The sequence below is a fragment of the Pongo abelii genome, chromosome 20, assembly GCF_028885655.2.
Source record: "Pongo abelii isolate AG06213 chromosome 20, NHGRI_mPonAbe1-v2.0_pri, whole genome shotgun sequence".
In the NCBI taxonomy this organism is placed as follows: Eukaryota; Metazoa; Chordata; class Mammalia; order Primates; family Hominidae; genus Pongo; species Pongo abelii.
Genome location: NC_072005.2, coordinates 24,314,219 through 24,330,534, shown reverse-complemented (window position 1 = coordinate 24,330,534; position 16,316 = coordinate 24,314,219). Strand labels below are relative to the sequence as shown.

Sequence of the window (16,316 nt, the reverse complement as noted above, 5' to 3'; positions counted from 1 at the left end):
AAGGCAGGAGAGAAGATTCACACCACCTGGGTACAAGACCCAGCGATATGTCACAATGTCTTCTGTGGGCAGTACCAAGGCAGTGGAATAGTTACATTACCTCAATTCTGGGTCCAACGATATGTCACAATCCTTTCTGTGGGCTGGGCTCAGGCGGGAGCATCAACTCACTCTGTTGCCGGATAAAGTCACATGTCATAATCACACCATCAGAAATGTTCAGGGATGAGATTATACATCTGGACTGGAAAGAATCAACACATCAAAAATATGACCAGATCGTGCACGGTGGTGCATGCCTGTAATCCCAGCACTTTGGGAGGTCAAGGCGGGAGGATACTTTGAGCCCAGGAGTTTGAGACTATCCTGGGGGCCACATGGTGAGACAACACCTATATTAAAAAATAATAATTAAATTAAAAAATATATATATATATATATAAAACCAGAGCCTGAAAAACATAGCAAGACCACGTCTCTTCTTAAAAAACAAACAAAAAAAAAGAGAGATAGATGATAGATTGATTACAGGTAGGTAGGTAGGTAGTTAGGTAGGTAGACAGACAGAGATAGAACCAGTCATGGTGGCTCACACCTGTAAGCTCAGTACCTTGAGAGGCCGAGGCCAGCAGATTGCTTGACCGTGGCAGTTTGAGATCAGCCTGGAAAACATGATGGAACCTCATCTCTACAAAAATAAAAAGCAAGATATGCAAAATAATATGCCAGTGTGGTGCCGTATACCTTTAGTCCCAGCTACTAAGGAAGCAGGGTGTCTGAGACAGAAGGATCACCTGAGCCCAGGGAGGTCGAGGCTGTAGTTAGCTGTGATCAAGTAACCGCACTTAAGCCTAGGTGAAAGAAATCTAAAACAACAGCAAATTCAGTGTACAGGAAGGAGCATGAGAGAGAGAGAAAAAAAAACTCAAAAAACAAAAACCAACAAAACTCAATGTACTGTGGAAACAAACTCAAGGTGGGGCTAGAAAAAAACAAACAAACAAAACACAGAACTATCCCCAGATCCCCAGCTATTTGGGAGGCCAAAATGGGAGGATCACCTGGATGAGCCCAGCAAGGTGGAGGGCACAGTGAGCCATCACTGAACTTTTCTGGTGGACCTAAGCGGTACTGCACCGGCGACAGCCATCTGGTCCCCCTTAAACATTTTAAGCTGGCGACCAAGTCCTACGCTTGTGGCTGACATCCTGTAGAGCTGGTAGCCAGAAGGAGAAGCCAGCTGATGGTGGAGGCAGAAGCCCACCGGTTCCACCCTGGGCCACGTGTGGCGCTCGCGGCCTGAAGCTGTCCCCGTTGGAAACTTATTCTCCCCAAGGTGGCCCACCTCAGTGGCCGGCCTCTAAGTCTGCTGACCTTCCTTCCTAAGCTTTGAATCTCTGATCAACCAAAATGTGAGGCCAGCGGCCACAAGTACTGGCCACAGCTCGCAGCCCACATCTGGTCACCTGACGGCATGACCGGGAAGCCACTGGGTCCACCCTGCGGGCCACGTGTGGTACTCACGCCCAAAGCTGTCCCTCTGGCGACTAAGTCTGAGAGCTTCCCACCTACCTCTGGGTGACAGAGCGAGACTCTATCACAAAAAAAAAAAAAAGAAAAGTGTAATCCCAGCACTTTGGGAGGCTAAGGCGGGCAGATCACCTGACGTCAGGAGTTCGAGACCAGCCTGACCAACATGGAGAAACCCCATCTCTACTAAAAATACAAAATTACCTGAGCATGGTGGCACATGCCTATAATCCCAGCTACTTGGGAGGCTGAGGCAGAATTACTTGAACCAGGGAGGTAGAGGTTGCGGTGAGCCGAGATCACGCCATTGCACTCCAGGCTGGGCAATAAGAGTGAAACTCCATCTCAAAAAAAAAAAAAAGAAAAAAGAAAAAAAGAAAAATGTAGAATAAAGAAAGAAATGAAGGAAAGAAGCAAGCAAGCAAGCAAGAGAGAGAGCAAGAGAGAGCAAAAACAAAAAAAAAAGGAAGAATGAAAAAGAAAATAAAAAGAGGGCAGAACATGGTGGCTCAAACCTATAATCCCAACACTTGGGGAAGCTGAAATGGAAGAACTAGTTGAGCATAGGAGCTTGATGCCAGCCCTGGGAACATAGCGAGGCCTCGTCTCTACTACAAGAAATAAAAAATTTAGCCAGGCATGATAGCACACTCATGTAGTAGGAAAGAAAACAGGTGGGAGGAAAGGAGGGAAGAAAAGAAGAAAGAAAGGTAGGAAGGAAGGAAAAAAGAAACCAAGTTCTACAAGGAAAAAAAATTAAAAAGAAACAAAGGGAAAGAGAGAAGGAAGAAGAGAGAAATACAAAACAAAAAAAAAAAGGAAGAGAGAAACAGAGGGAAAGACACATAGAAAGAAAGAGACAGAAAGGGAGAAAAAAAATAGGGAAACAGGAAAGGAGGCCAGGCACAGTGGCTCACACCTGTAATTCCAGCACTTTGGGAGGCCAAGGCATGAGGATCACTTGAGGTCAGGAGTTCGAGACCAGACTGGCCAACATGGCAAAACCCTGTCTCTACTAAAAAAATACAAAGAATTAGCCAGGCATCATGGTGCACAACTGTAATCCCAGCTATTCAGAGGCTGAAGGATGAGAATCACTTGAACTCAGGATTCAGAGGTTGCAGTGAGCCGAGATTGCACCATTGCACTCCAGCCTGGGCAACAGAGCAAGACTCTATCTCAAGGAAAAAAAAAAGAGGAAAGATGAAAGATGAAAAAAATAGAACCTCAAAAAGGAGAGGCAGAGAAGAAATCAGCACTGGGTGAAGCCTCCAGGAGGCCACACCAGCTGTTTGCCCACCTGCTGTGCAATGACCTTATGTTCAGAAGCCACTCCCTCTACACTGAAGAGCTATGAGATATGCGAAATAACTGCTGTTCACATTGTGACTCTCAGGCAAAAAAAATACACGGTTTCATTGTTTGAATCCTGTGGTTTCTTTCAGCCCACTTTTATTGACTTAACCTAGTTAATGTATATTTTGAATTGTGTGTATGGCTTCAGAACTGAAGTTGATAATGAAATCTCAAGTTTTGATAGCCCAGGAAGTACATAAATATCTAATTTCACCTGAATTGATTTGAGGGAAAATTACCAGTGGAATGCCTTGGTCTGATTATCTGATAGAATCAATTGTTGTACATAAAACAGATCTGCACATATATCTATATTATAATAAAATAATGGAAGACAAAAAAAAAATCTGGCTTATTGACCTTTGAACCTCTCACCCAGGCCACCTACCATCTTTACTGCCGCTTACCTGTCTGTGCAGCTGTGGCCTCCTCACTCTTCACAGTCCAGGGCTCTTTCTTTCCCTCCAGAAAGGTCACCAGGTCCAGCTTAGAGATGGCAAGACCTGTTTTTTAATAAAAAGTCTGATGACTCATACTGGAGGATCTGTAATTTCCAGCTCAGTACTGTGCTCAGTGGAGAAAAGGGGACATTATATAAGATTTTAAAAAATTATTCCCCAAAATACTGTTTCCTACCAGCTTCTTTAGAATATGTAGGAAGTATTTTACGTTTAGAAATTCTGTGCTTCATTTTCAAGTTTGAATGAATCAAAACTAAGGGGGAGGGCTGAAAACACTAGGAAGACTTTTTTCTACATCAACAAACTTAGAATTTTTTTTTCCTGAAAGCAAGATTCTGAAATTCATTCAGACAAAGCACTACCTCCCAAGGAGACATTCTAAAAAGGAAAGAAATAAAGCCCTTGTTATGTTGTCACCCAGCGAGTGGTAGAGAAACGCCACACTCTGAGACTAATTCAGGAGTCCTTTATTGCCAGTGACCGAGAGACGGCTAGCGCTCAAAATTCTCTCAGCCCCGAAGAAGGGGCTAGATTTCCTTTTATACTTCACTCTACAAGGGCAGGGGGCAGCCTAGCTAAAGCAATTTTACAGAAGCAGAACAGGCAAAAAGTTAAAACGATAAATGGTTACAGAAACAGTTACAGAAAAAATAAACAGTTCCAGGTGCAGGGGCTTAAACTATCACAAAGTGATAAATGCAGGGGCTTCGAGCGCGTTCCCAGGAGCTGCTAGTACAGCTTGCCTCAGTATCTTATCAGTAAGTGTATTCCTGGATGTGCTTGGAGTCAGCTTGCACTGGTTATGCCCTTAAGGGAGGGGGGTAAGGGGGCTGCAAGTAAAGAAACTGAAATGGAGTCTGTCCCACTCTCTCAGCTAAGAGAGACAATCAGGTTAAAACAAGTTAGGGTATCATAGTTATTAGACATTAGATATTCTGAAGGCAAGTTATTCCAACTCAGAGACAACATATGTATAGTTCTCTAACACCAAATCTCTATACATATTCTGCTGAGAAGGGTTCAGGTATTTTTACTCTTCGAGAGAGAATTCTATGACCACATCCCTGAATGTCAACAGTTTCTGTAATAAAAATAAATAACACATTGATCATGCAGTCAAGGGCAGAGTTCCTAATTTGACCCAAGATGAAATAAGAAAGTTAAGACAACTTGTTCTGACTTATGAGTGACCTGAGTTACTAAATAAGATACTTTTAAACACAGTAATATTTTGAATATATTCTCTAATTCTGTGGAAATAGCATTAATATAAGATCCACAAAACTAGCATAAATATGTAAAACAAAATATAAACAGGAATCAATATAAGAATATACATTTTTGACTGCTATTTTTGTATTTTTTTTTTTTTTGAGACTGAGTCTCGCTCTGTCGCCCAGGCTGGAGTGCAGTGGCGTGATCTCAGCTCACTGCAAGCTCTGCCTCCCGGGTTCACGCCATTCTCTTGCCTCAGCCTCCTAAGTAGCTGGGACTACAGGCGCCTGCCACCATGCCCGGCTAATTTTTTGTATTTTTAGTAGAGACAAGGTTTCACCATGTTAGCCAGGATGGTCTCGATCTCCTGACCTCATGATCCACCCGCCTCGGCCTCCCAAAGTGCTGGGATTACAGGCGTGAGCCACCGCGCCTGGCCTGTATTTTTTTTTTTTTTTTTTTTTTGAAACGGAGTCTTGCTCTGTCACCAGGATGGAGTGCAGTAGTGTAATCTCGGCTCAGTGCAACCTCCGCCTCCTGGGTCCAAGCAATTCTCCTGCCTCTGCCTCCTGAGTCGCTAGGATTACAGGCGCCCGCCAGCACACCCAGCTAAGTTTTTGTATTTTCAATAGAGATGGGGTTTCACCATGTTGGCCAGGCTGGTCTCGGACTCCTGACTTCGTGATTTGCCCGCCTCGGCCTCCCAAAGTGCTGAGATTACAGGCGTGAGCCACCATGCCCAGCCCAGCTTTGCGTTTACCCCTATTTATCTGACTTGGAATTTATCTCAAAAGGACTAATGAGCCAATATACAGAGATAACTGTAAAACAACACCCAGAGCAGTTTTCATAACTGAGAAGATTAATATAAACAAGGCAACAACAAAAAATTGATCAAATGATGCTTACATTTTATGCACACACCCACAGAAATGGTAACTATGTACACATGAAAAGTGGGAGAGTAGAACATTTCTGTTTAAATGAAGAAATATTTTAAATTGTATAAAAATTATAAGCCTCTTTGTGTATGCTTTTTTGTGTTTCCTAAAACAAGGATGAAGATCAAAACATTTAATGATATAAACTAACTTAAGAGCTATTGTTACTGAATCGGGTGTTTTTTAAAATTTTTTGCTTTGACCGGGCACAGTGGCTCATGCCTGTAATCCCAGCACTTTAGGAGGCCGAGGCAGGTGGATCACCTGAGGTCAGGAGTTTGAGACCAGCCTGACCAATATAGTGAAACGCCATCTCTAGTAAAAATACAAAAATTAGCCAGGCATGGTGGCATGCACCTGTAGTACCAGCTACTCGGGAGGCTGAGACAGAAGAATTGCTTGAACCCAGGAGGTTAAGGTTGCAGTGAGCTGAGAGCGTGCCACTGCACTATAGCCTGGGTGACAAAGTAAGACTCTGTCTCAAAAAAAAAAAAAAAAAAAATTTTTTTGGCTTTATGTGCCATGTTATATTTTAGATTTTTAAGATGATATATTAGCTATATATTAATTTTTGTTCTCTTTCTCTGAAAATACAGAAAATAAAGTGTATGCTTGTAAAATAAAGATGAAATAAAATAAAAACCTACAAAACTGATACCTTTTTTAGAACTTCCAGTTTCAAAAGTTGATATCTACAGTCAACAAAAATGAGATTATTTGTTTTCCAAAGCAAGCTATAAGCAAAAAACAAACAAAAAAACCTAAAAAGAAAAAGAAACAGAGTTTTTCGATTAAATGTGACAATTTATAAACCTCACTTAGGAAATCCATCCCTCCAAGATACTCATTCATAATAAAGAGAAAAATAACTTTATAGTGAAGAAACTTGGCAGAAAACACCTTAGCCAGATGAATACAGTTAGTGTCAGCTGTAATTCAACAAATTGGATCCAGAGGCCAATGCACAGATGGGTCCATAATTACTGCCGTGATATTGGTGGAGAGAAAAGTAAATACTAATCTGAATCTAATCATGAAAAAACATAACCTGTAGGGAAGACACAGGTACTGGTATTTCTTCAAAGTTGTCATGTATCCTAACTGGAAGCCTGGGCTAAGAACCACTTAGCTGACCATTGCTTCTCAAGCTTCGATGTGCGTATAGCTCATTTGGTATTCTGAGCCACTCTCTAACTAATGTGATTCTGCAGGTTTTGGAGGGGTCCAGAAATTGGCTCGTTTATCGAAAGTTCCCTGTTAATGCTGATGTTGCTCTCCAGCACTCAGAGAAAGCACAGCACACAGAGTCCCTTACATCTAATACCCTTATTGCAACACAAATACTTTTCGTTACAGTGAAGACCACAAGTCACTGTCTCAGAGGATCACATGTTTTGCCAGCTTTTTAAAGTTTACAGAAGGCTGGAGAATGTAGTAATGTCTACATCTGCATTTGAACAACAACATGTACACATACATTAACAGTGTTTATTGAGCTTGTACTATGTGCTCACCAAGTATGCTGTAATGTGCTATGCTGGGAAACTCGCATTGTGTCAGTTAAGCCTTAAAAAATTTTGAAAGGTGGGTACTAAGTGTCTTATAATTCCCAGTAGGATTTAGATGATGGCTTAGGCTATTTCTTCTGGTTTCCCTATCACTATAAAAGCTAAATACAGACAGATGGGAGGGATATAGAAAGGAAGGAGTAAGTAGAGAGACTTTTAATTGTTGTGTTTCTATTTACTTTCTCATGACTGTGGAACAATTATTGGATCTGCAGAAGTGTAAAACAGGTTGCTGTGTAAAATGTAAGCACTGGTTTCATTGAGAAAGAAAGACATTAAGATTCCAAATGTATACTCCTTTGCTCTCATTTATTTGCTTTTAGGTTTGGAAAAATTGTGAGCGCCAGCTCTGAAGAGACACCAAGAGTAGACACCCGTTTTACACTTCTGCAGATCCAATAGTTGTTCCAAACAGGAGTCTGATCTCCTATAATTAGTTCTGTGAGGGGAGATTTCAGGGTGAGGCCAGACCTGGACAAGGCTCAAAGAGCATAGGTCTGGATAGGGCTGGGGCAGGGAGTTGGCCCTCAGCTTCTCTTCTCTGTGCTGCTGGCTTATTCTGTGTTCTATCTTTTCTAAGCTGGACCAACAAGAACTTGACTCTCAGAATTTTTCTGATTTTAATGGTTTAAGCCTCTTCTCTATTTTGCATGACACACTAACAACCGACTTAACCAAAACATGTAATACTTTCTAGAAAAACTATATTAGAAATGATTCTTAACAAGGGAAAAGCAATAGAAATAATTGTAACAACTCTTCTGTCTATGATGTCCCTTCAGGTGGTGACATCGGAACTCACAACGACATAAGAGCAGTGTCCCAAATAAAGCCCAAGTCTTCTGTGCAACTCCCTTCTTTGTTCTGATCACATTACTCTTAATTCAACCATGTATTTATTGGCTCTAGAATAATAATTCCTGAATAGTAGAGTCCATGACTGTTTCACCTGTTTTTCTAACGGCAAATAATAGTAACAAAAGCAATTTGTTTACTCATCAGTTTGAGCCTCCAGACCTCCTACTTGTTCTTCACCCAAGTATCAGGAAACGAGAGCCTGTAATCCCAGCTACTTGGGAGGCTGAGGCAGGAGAATCACTTGAACCCGGGAGGCAGAGGGTGCAGTGAGCCGAGGTCACGCCACTGCACTCCAGCCTGGCAACAGACAGAGACTCTGTCTCATAAAATAAATAAATAAAAAACAACAACAAAAAAAACTTTCTCCAGTAATACAATTCACACATAGGAGATGGGGTTGCATTCATGCATTCATGGCCCTGGACAGTTGTGGCCCTACCTTCCCTCGGCTAACGTGCTTCTTTACACTTAGAGATTCTGCCACCAGATTCAGTTTATACCAGGAGCTCCTCACACAATCTCAAAATTTCACTGGACAAGATCCAAAGCCTGGCCCTGTCTTGTGAATCCCAGGTGGATTTCAGCCCCTATGTGTGGATTCTAGGTACCATAAACTTGGCTCCATATTGTGTTACAGTGAGGAGAGGAAAAGTAGAGGAGAAATCCCCACATGAAGACTGCTCCAACACAGAATGGAGAACCCTATTAGCTGGACTCAAAATTTGGAACTGCAGATTTAGGTTTAGGAGGGCAGAAAAGCAAGCCAAAGACACCCTTGCCACATGCATAGGCATTTGGACAAGAGAATAAGCAAAATGTTTAGATTCTCAGGCTTACTCAATGCAAATGTGTGAACCTGGTTGAGTTTTCAGGCCAAATGGTATTTGAAAGAATTTCACATCTGAAGATGCCAGGGGGATAGAAAGAAAGAGCTGGAATAGTTAATTGTTGTCCTATAGTAATTTTTGTAGAAATATGGTAAAAGTGTGATATTAATGATTGTAGATCTCAAATACGAAGAAAGGCCATATCTGCCTGAAGACTTTGAGGGCAGTGTACACTTTACTGCACAATTGTGTGTTGTGAATGGAAGCCCAACTGCACAATTGTGTGTTGTGACTGGTCCATACAGAATGAAGCATGGTGGGTACAGTATGTGTTCATATCCTGTTTAGTAATTCTGGACAAACTTAGAGAAACATAATTATAAACAGAATTATCTGAAGCCTCAGAAAAATTATACACAATTGGAGAAGAGAAAAAAAAATTATTACAGAATTACTCCAGAATGTGAAGGGCATTATATGCAAACTGCTAAGAGATTGCAAAGACACTCAATTGCAAATAGCCACCATAATTAGTTCTCAAGTAGAAGAACTGACAGCACCATTGGTCACATACAGTTTATCTTAAATTCACCTAAAAATTGGAGGTCTTCTCTGGTTGCTAATTGGCTATAATTAAAGGAAAAATAAACTTATGTCTTCATGAGAGGTAGTTTTGAAACTTGGAACCAGGACTGTGCTGAAGGTAAACTCCTATCTTCCAACAGAAAATGGAATAAAGCTCTATTTTCTTTGCTATTTATATTTTAAATAAATGATTCCTAGGTTCTAAAAACAGTCCTGAGTCAAAAATACTGACAAAAAGCCTATTTAGCAGTTAGAATAATTTGTATATATTTCAAGTAGGCAGAAAAGAATTATAGAAAAGTTTTCTGGCCAGGTACAGTGGCTCACGTTTGTAATCCCAGGACTTTTGGAGTCTGAGGCGGGTGCATTACCTGAGGTCAGGAGTTCGAGACCAGCCCAGCCAACGTGGTGAAATTCCATCTCTACTAAAAGTACAAAAAATTAGGGCCAGGCGTGATGTCTCACGCCTATAATCCCAGCACTCTGGGAGGCCAAGGCAGGTGGATCACCTGAGGTCGGGAGCTTGAGACCAGCCTGACCAACATGGGGAAACCCCATCTCTACGAAAAATACAAAATTAGCTGGGCGTGGTGGCATGCGCCTGTAATCCCAGCTACTCAGGAGGTTAAGGCAGGAGAATCGCTTGAACCTGGGAGGTGGAGGTTGCAGTGAGCCGAGATCACACCACTGCACTTCAGCCTGGGGGACAAGAGCAAAACTACATCTCAAAAAAAATAAAAAATAAAAAAACAATTAGCCGGGCATTGTAGCGCACGCCTGTTATCTCAGCTACTTGGGAGGATAAGGCAGGAGAACTGCTTGAGCCCAGGAGATGGAGGTTGCAGTAAGCCGAGATTGTGCCACTGCACTCCAGCCTGGGTGACAGAGCAAGACTCTGACTCAAAAAAAACATAAAAATAAATAAATATGAAAGTTTTCTAAAGTAAATGCTTTAAGAAAAGGAAAGAGAAAAATCTTTTATTTTCAAGGATGAAGCCTGTATTTCTAATTTTTATCTGTTCTTATGACAGCCAGTTCTAGGGCCATAATCTTGAACTCATGGACATGTGACTCCTAGTAGGTGCTGGATTCAGGCACCTGAGGCACACTGTGCACATCAGAAAGGGTTTGTAGAAAAGTAAAAGACAGAAGAGAGAAAGGTGCTATCAAGGACCCGTGAGTGAGGGACAGTGCATGGTAGCTGGAAAGACTGGTTTATGCTACAGATACTGATTCAGGCAGGGCTATGTTCTGACACATTCCTGTGTCCTTGCAGGTGGATGAGACTTATGATTGGTAGTCCACAAGCCCAGGGTGATAGAGAGACCAGGTTGCTGCTTCAGGTTCACGTTTTGTGGTAGGGATAATCCAGGAGTCCTCTAGGCACTTGTGTAATTCTTCGGTGAGAAATTTTAGAGGTAAAGCCACTATAGAGTAATTCCTCAGGTCAAGTCCTCTTGTTTTGTGAAGGTTCTGGCCACACCCATTCCTAGTGGGTATGTTCATTAGTAGGCGGAAATCATTGGTGGTAGCAGGTTGAGGGCAGGGTGTCTGTTTTCAGAACTCCTTTCTTCCAAGCCCTCAGTCCCCTTTCACCCTGGGAAGAGATCTGGAATCACAGGACAATGTGCATTGTTACAGCCTGTGTGCAGAACAGAGTTCCCCTTCCCAGAGAAACCAACAGTCTCCCTCCAGCTCAAATATCTGTGATATTCTTTTTCTGACAACAAATGTGTGGAGTTTGCTGAACAGCAACCAATTCTCCAACACCAACTGGTTGTCCAATAACTCAATTCTGATACCTCCTTGAGTCAGCGTAGACCCTACAAGTTCAGGGCTCAGTCCCACAACACTGCCACCACTGCAGATCCCAGTCACAATTCCTAGGGTCTCATCTATACTTCTGAGCCAGTTCCTATAAATTGAGGGCTCTCATAATCTTCTCAAGTTAAATAATGATACAGCTACTCACAGAACTTAGCAAAACATTATACTTGCAGCCGGGCGTGGTGGCTCACGCTTGTAATCCCAGCACTTTGGGAGGCCAAGGCGGGTGGATCACGAGGTCAGGAGATCGAGACCACGGTGAAACCCCGTCTCTACTAAAAATACAAAAAAAAAAAAAAAAATTAGCCAAGCGTGGTGGCAGGTGCCTGTAGTCCCAGCTACTCGGAGAGGCTGAGGCAGGAGAAAGGCGTGAACCCAGGAGGCGGAGCTCGCAGTGAGCCAAGATCGCGCCACTGCACTCCAGCCTGGGCGACAGAGCGAGCCTCCATCTCAAAAAACAAAACAAAACAAAAGCATTATACTTGCATTTACCAGTTTATTATAAAAGATACAAGTCAGGAAAAGCTAAATGTAAGAAACATACAGGGCAAGGAATACTCATGGTGGAAGATGAAGTGGGCAGGTAAGAGCAGTGATTAAAGAAATTCCTGAACCTTTGTGTTTTTCAAGAGCATCTTATTGCAAAGAAACACCCTCCCTATTTTTGATATTATGAAGCCACAGACTGTCTAAACTGCTATTTTTTTGCTTTATAAACAATTAATACATTCGTCTTTAGTAGTCAGAACAAAATACCTGTTAATCAAACTTTGCTTAGGTTTCTTTCTTTCCTCAGGCTCCCAAATTTTGACCCAACCACAACCCCTCTTTATGTTCCTCTTTTTTCTTTGAGACCGAGTCTCGCTCTGTCACCAGGCTAGAGTGCAGTGATGCAACCTCGGCTCACTGCAACCTCCACCTCCCAGATTCAAGTTATTCTTCTGCCTCAGCTTCCCGAATAGCGGGGAATACAGCGTGCCACCAAGCCCGGCTAATTTCTTGTATTTTTATATTAAAAACACCGCACTCAGCCTATGTTCCTCTTAAAAACAGGCTGACTTGGCCGGGTGTGGTGGCTCATGCCTGTAATCCCAGCACTTTGGGAGGCCCAGAAGGGTGGATCACCTGAGGTCAGGAGTTTCGGACCAGCCTGGCCAACATGGTGAAACCCCGTCTCTACTAAAAATACAAAAAATTAGCCAGGCATGGTGGTGCGCCTGTAATCCCAGCTACCTGAGAGGCTGAGGTGTGAGAATTGTTCGAACCTGGGAGGCGGAGGCTGCAGTGAGCGGAGATCACGCCAGTGCCCGCCTGCCTAGGCAACAGAGCCAGATCCCATCTCACAAAAAACAAACAACAACAAAAAAACCAGGCTGACTTCTGGGTAAAATATTCCCTAATCTAGCATCTGCTTTTATCATGCTCTATCCCTCCCTCCCCTTCTCACTTTTTTCTGACCTTCTTTTCTTCTTACGAAAGAAAGTCCTTTTCTCTCTAACCTTTAAAATTCTCCAATATCTTATAGCTGGTGCTTTCCCCTTGTTGCAATACTCCTTTAAAATTAAGTAACTTCATTAGCTGCGCATGACGACAGGTGCCTGTAATCCTAGCTACTCGGGAGGCTGAGGCAAGAGAATCGCTTGAACCCGGGACGCGGAGGCTGCAGTGAGCCGAGATCGCACCACTGCACTCCAGCCTGGGCGGCTGAGCGCAACTCCGTCTCAAAAAAAAAAAAAAAAAAAAAAAAAAAGTAACTTCTTGCCAGGCACAGTGGCTCACACCTGTAATTCCAGCACTTTGGAAGGCCGAGGTGGGTGGATCACCTCTTGTCCAGAGTTGGAGAATAGCCTGGCCAAAATGGTGAAACCCCGCAAAAATTAGCTGGGCGTCGGGTCGCCTGCTTGTAGTGCCAGCTACTAGGGAGCCTGGAGGATCGCTTGAATCTGGGAGACGGAGGTTGCAGTGTGCCAAGATCGCGCCACTGTACTACAGCCTGGGTGACAGAATGAGACTCTGGCACACACACACAAAAAAAACCCTACTTACCTAAATCTAAATTTGTCATATGTCAAAAAATCTAGAAACAACCTCAGAACAATAACTCTATTCCCAGAAAAAGCCTCCCAACCCCATTTTTGTGCCAATCTCAACTCCATCTGCCTGTGGATGTATAGGTTTTCAGGGCTCTGTAGCTTCTCTAAGCGTAAAGGTTCTGTCCATGGCTATTGTGAGCAGGCTGGGACATCTGCAGGAGAGGCTCCGCAGGCAGAACTAACTATCCTTAGCTTGGAGTCACTGAGTTCAGGCTTCTATTTCCCGGTCAGGCCGAGGCGGGCGGATCACTTGAGGCCGGGAGTTCCAGACCAGCTTCCACCACGGCAAAACCAGTTCTCTACTAGAAATACAAAACTAGCCAGGCGTGGTGGCGCAGGTATGTAATCCCAGCTTTTCGGAGGGCTGAAGCACGAGAATCGCTTGAGTCTGGGAGGCGAAGGTTGCAGTGATCGCGCCACGGCACTCCAGCCTGGGCGACAGGGCAAGACTCCGTCTCAAACAAACAAAATGTTTAAGAAAAGAGACTTGGGCGCCCCACCTGCCGCAGCTCCTGCCACGCACACACCGAGTCAGGATTCTGCCCTGATGACCTGCCTGGCATCCCTGAACAATCTGGGAAATACTCGGGGCTGCGTGCAGAGCTGCCCAGGGAGCTCCAGACAGGGCGCCGCAGGGACTGGGCTGAACGCGGGTATCCCGGCTGCGGGCCCAGCGGCCATCTTGCGGCCAGAAGGGCCTGGGGCTGAACTGCGCCAGCAGGGACTCAGGTCGGAGACCCGGGAACGGTGAGGAGGCCAGTCCCGCCGGTTTCACAGCCCGCTCTCTCCTCTCGGGATGCCCAACCCCGCACACTCACCCTTTCCCAGCTTCCAGGATGTCCTGACATCTTAGCTGTGCGTCTCTCCGGACCTGCAGATCACAGGGCAACAGAGGCCGTCACGGAATCACCAGGGGCTCCCGAGGTGGAGAACGCATTAGAGAAGAGACGGATTCCAAGCTCTGGTGGGAGCGAGAGACAAAGGCCCAGCCAAATGCTGGAAACCACGCCCTCCTGTTCAACTGTGCGCTTGATTGGGCGGTTCCCGCGCCAGCCAATGATTGGATAAAGCACCGGCACTCTCCCCATACCACTCCTACACCCACCCCGCGCCCCCCGCTCAGCATTAGTGCGTTTTATGAACAGAAAAACAGGCTAAAGTAGGTAGGGTAAAATGCACAGGGAATTACAGCTAATTAAGAAGTGAGCTGAGACTTGAAATGCACTTGCTCTTTCCCTTACCTGGGTCTGCTTGTATAATGCATCTTATTTGCTACTTAAGGGTAAAAAAAGATCATTTGGATTTTTTTTTTTTTTTTTGAGACCGAGTTTCACTCTTATTGCCCAGGCTGGAGTGCAATGGTGCGATCTTGGCTTACTGCAATCTCCGCCTCCCGGGTTCAAATGATTCTCCTGCCTCAACTTCCCGAGTAGCTGGGATTACAGGTGTATGCCACCACGCCCGACTACTTTTGTATTTTTGGTAGAGACAGGGTTTCACCATGTTGCCCAGGCTGGTCTGGAACTCCTGACCGCCCGCCAGAGCCTCCCAAAGTGCTGAGATTACAGGAGTGAGCCACCGCGACCGGCCCATTTGGACATTTTTTTAAACAACTTTTTAATCATTTTGATAATGAAGGAAAGACCTTCATCCCATCCCTGAGCCCCTTTCTCACCATGCTGTACCACACTGCTGACCATATCGTGGGATGTCCATTTGGAATGGGGCTGGGGTGGGGGGCAGCAGAGTCTGAGAATGGTTAAGCAAGAATTATGTTACCCAAATTTGTTCATCTTAGAAAGGCTCCTCTATTGTTCCATGTGAAGTGGCTATTCCAGGATAATCATGCCCTGACTGCACTGCATCTCAGTCTGACTTCTCTTTTTTAAAATCACTGGATTACTCTCACTAACTGGGTATTTCATTTTCCATTTGAAAATGGCCAACAGTCCTTTGTGGGTGTCCTGATTTGATTTGCTAGTTTAGACCCTGGAGGTAGAGATTAGGAAATATTGGGCCACATCAGAATACTTTATTCTCACTTAGAGGATATATAGGAATTTCTTAATATCTAACAGTTTTCTCAATAGCCATTATATTTAACAATGATAGCTTATAGGGCAGAAAGGGGACACAGATGACAGCCTCAGAAATTTAATTTGGTCATAAGTTTTTTTGTTTTGCTTTGTTTTTGGAGACAAGGTCTCACACTGGTGCCCAGGCCGGAGTGCAGTGGCACAACCATAGCTCATAATTTGGTTGTAATGCTTCTTTTAAAAATATTTTTGGCTGGGTTTGATGGCTAACACCTGTAATCCAAACACTTTGGAAAGCCATGGTGGAAAGATTGCTTAAGCCCAGGAGCTCAAGACCAGTCTGGGCAGCATAGTGAGACTCAGTTTCTAGAATAATTTTAAAAATTGGCCTTGGGTGATGTTGCATGCCTACAGTCCCAGCTACTTGAGAGGCTGAGGTGGAAGGATCACTGGAGATTGAGGCTGCAGTGACCCATCATTCGGCCACTGCGCTCCAGCCTGGGTGACAGAGTGAGACCTGTATGTGTACACACACACACAAACATATACATACATACAACCACACACACACACACATATATATTTGTGTGTGTCTATATATATATATATATATACACTCAAAATAATATGTATGTTGAAAGAAATTCAAGCACAGAAGAAAAGTGAAAGACCATGGTGGGGAATGTGATAAAAGGTGAGTGTGGCTCCTACAGCTCAGTTTCCATCTTAAGGAACTGCCCTCCCACACTGAAACCACAACCCAGCACATGCCAATTCTCACACTATTTATACTTTGCCCAAAAGCAACAGAAGGAGGTCAACATCATCATTTGTGCCATGGAAGTCTATTCCCCACTGAGACCTTTTAAAAATGTTACTGTCTTAAGCCCTCTTCCTTCCAATAAAGCCTATACAAATACATATATACAAGCCTGAAAATACTATAAATAAAATATCAGGGGGTTTTTTTTGGCCAGACGCGGTGGCTTATGCCTGTAATCTCAGCACTTTGGGAGGCC

At 43.8% G+C, this 16,316-nt stretch overlaps 1 protein-coding gene across 44 annotated transcripts in view; it reads right to left on the bottom strand.

The window, feature by feature from the left end:
- Positions 1-14,280, bottom strand: part of ZNF254 (zinc finger protein 254) — an 85,772-nt gene extending 71,492 nt beyond the window's left edge. For 22 of the 44 annotated variants that reach the window (XR_010138451.1, XR_010138452.1, XR_010138453.1 and 19 more), the window contains exons 1-3: positions 14,080-14,278; positions 3,294-3,389; positions 101-244 (exon numbers count right to left, since the gene is read on the bottom strand). The gene's annotated coding sequence lies outside the window, so the exon portion shown is untranslated. Of the gene's footprint in view, positions 1-100; positions 245-3,293; positions 3,390-14,079 lie in introns of all 44 variants that reach the window. The other 22 variants (XM_063719415.1, XM_063719420.1, XM_063719428.1 and 19 more) reach the window with 7 other exon arrangements.
- Positions 14,281-16,316: the final 2,036 nt, after the last annotated feature.